The sequence below is a fragment of the Echinops telfairi genome, unplaced genomic scaffold (genome assembly GCF_000313985.2).
Source record: "Echinops telfairi isolate 266 unplaced genomic scaffold, ASM31398v2 ScPeMD7_7405;HRSCAF=8443, whole genome shotgun sequence".
In the NCBI taxonomy this organism is placed as follows: Eukaryota; Metazoa; Chordata; class Mammalia; order Afrosoricida; family Tenrecidae; genus Echinops; species Echinops telfairi.
The window spans coordinates 367524-369219 of NW_022111305.1; the positions used below are offsets into that span (position 1 = coordinate 367524).

Consider the following 1696-nt stretch of genomic DNA (forward strand, 5'->3'; position numbering starts at 1 on the left):
AAGTCCAGGTGGATAGACTTGAACTCAATGTTCCTACAGCTGTTGCTTTCAGCCCTTTTCTTTGTGCTTTTGAGTTTTGCAATGGGTAGCTGTACAAAGGAGTCTGATTACTGTACTTGGTTTGGCTTTTACCCACGATGTTAAGTCTTCCTACTTACAAGTACACAAACAAAACCAGGAGCAGCTGTTCTACGCATTCTTGTTTACTGTAAAGTCTGGCAAGTGCTCCCACTCGGTTCAGACAAGCGCGAGCTCAGCCAGTTCTCTTGATGTTCCCGATCCCTCAGATCTGTCCTGGAAGCCCCAGATGGAGACCCTTTCTGTATGCAGTGGTAACCTCTAGCGCATCTCCAGGATGGTGTGTGGGAAGAAGCTGGAGCCAGGTTAGCACCTCAGACTTCGGGCTTCAAACCACAGCTTTAACATAATCACCCTGCAGCTTCACACCCACAGCAATCAGTCCTCACCGTCAGCCCTCAGCTCAAGTGCAAGCTGAAGATCAAACAAACAGGCACAACATAAAACACTCAACGCAGCCAATGCCTGTCCTGCTCCAACAGCCCGCATTTTCTTCTCTTGATTGCAAACCATAACCCATGCAGAAACGTGTCTAAAACTGATGTCCAACGCTGTCTTATCATGTTTTCACAAAGAAAGACAGCTGGCCCATCAGAAAGCTACTGCTCCAGGCCTTCGTGGTGCCTCCACGTTTATACCTAAGCCGTTCCAGGCCACGCCCAGAGCTGGGGTCCTCAGAAACACCACTGATCTAGCCCAGGTACCTGTCTCCTCGTTTCAGGATAAGAACCTGGGTATAACTTTTATTTTGACACATTGCAGGTTCCACATTCCACATACTGGCCATGCAACCACCAGCTAACTTCAAGGTTAGTGGTTCAAGCCCACCAACTGCTTCACAGGAGAAAGATGAGACTTTCTATTCCTATAAAGATGTATATTCTCGGAAACACACAGGGTTGCCTGCAGGGTTGCCCTGAGTCAGAATCAACTCAGTGGCAGTGAAGTTTATCAGTTGACACATCTCTGGACCTCACCCTTGGGACTGTGTCCCCAACTCATCCCATAGCGTCAACACTCAGGAAGGATTCTCCAAAACCCAAAACAGGACCTGGACCCCCCTAGAAACCCCTAAGATAAGACCTGGTGTCGGCTTCCTAGTAACAGCTATGCAGAAAACCTCCCCCACTTCCCTGGAGAAAATTTCTGACTTTTTAAAGAAGATTAAAGATATTTCAAAGGAAATGTTTATGCTAGTTCAATATTTTACACCTCTCAACACTTCTTCATCTCCAGATTACTTGTCAAAGCCTCATCCTCTCTCTCAGAATTAATAGGGATTTCAATACATTTTAGACAGGATTTCAGATGATCATTTCATAACAGCATCATCATTTTGTGCTAGAACTGCCTTTTCCTGATTATTTCACCATGATTCAGAGCTCAATCTAGAATCTAAAAACATAAATATATTTTATAGAGGGATGGGTCGGCACCTGGGGCTGGTCCCATTGTCAGACTATATACAACAATGGACTGTGAGCAAGAGGCTGGGGAGGCTGGGGTGAGGTGGGGGCAGTGACCAACATGCTTGGCATTAGCTTTAAGGAGGAGGCTGGTATTCTGGTATGCAGTCTGCAGAGGCTTTGGGGCCAGGCAAAGCTATATATATATATAT

General features: G+C 46.1%; 1 pseudogene; it reads right to left on the minus strand.

The window, feature by feature from the left end:
- Positions 1–856, minus strand: part of LOC101661530 — a 21206-nt pseudogene extending 20350 nt beyond the window's left edge.
- Between the last annotated feature and the right edge of the window lie 840 nt (positions 857–1696).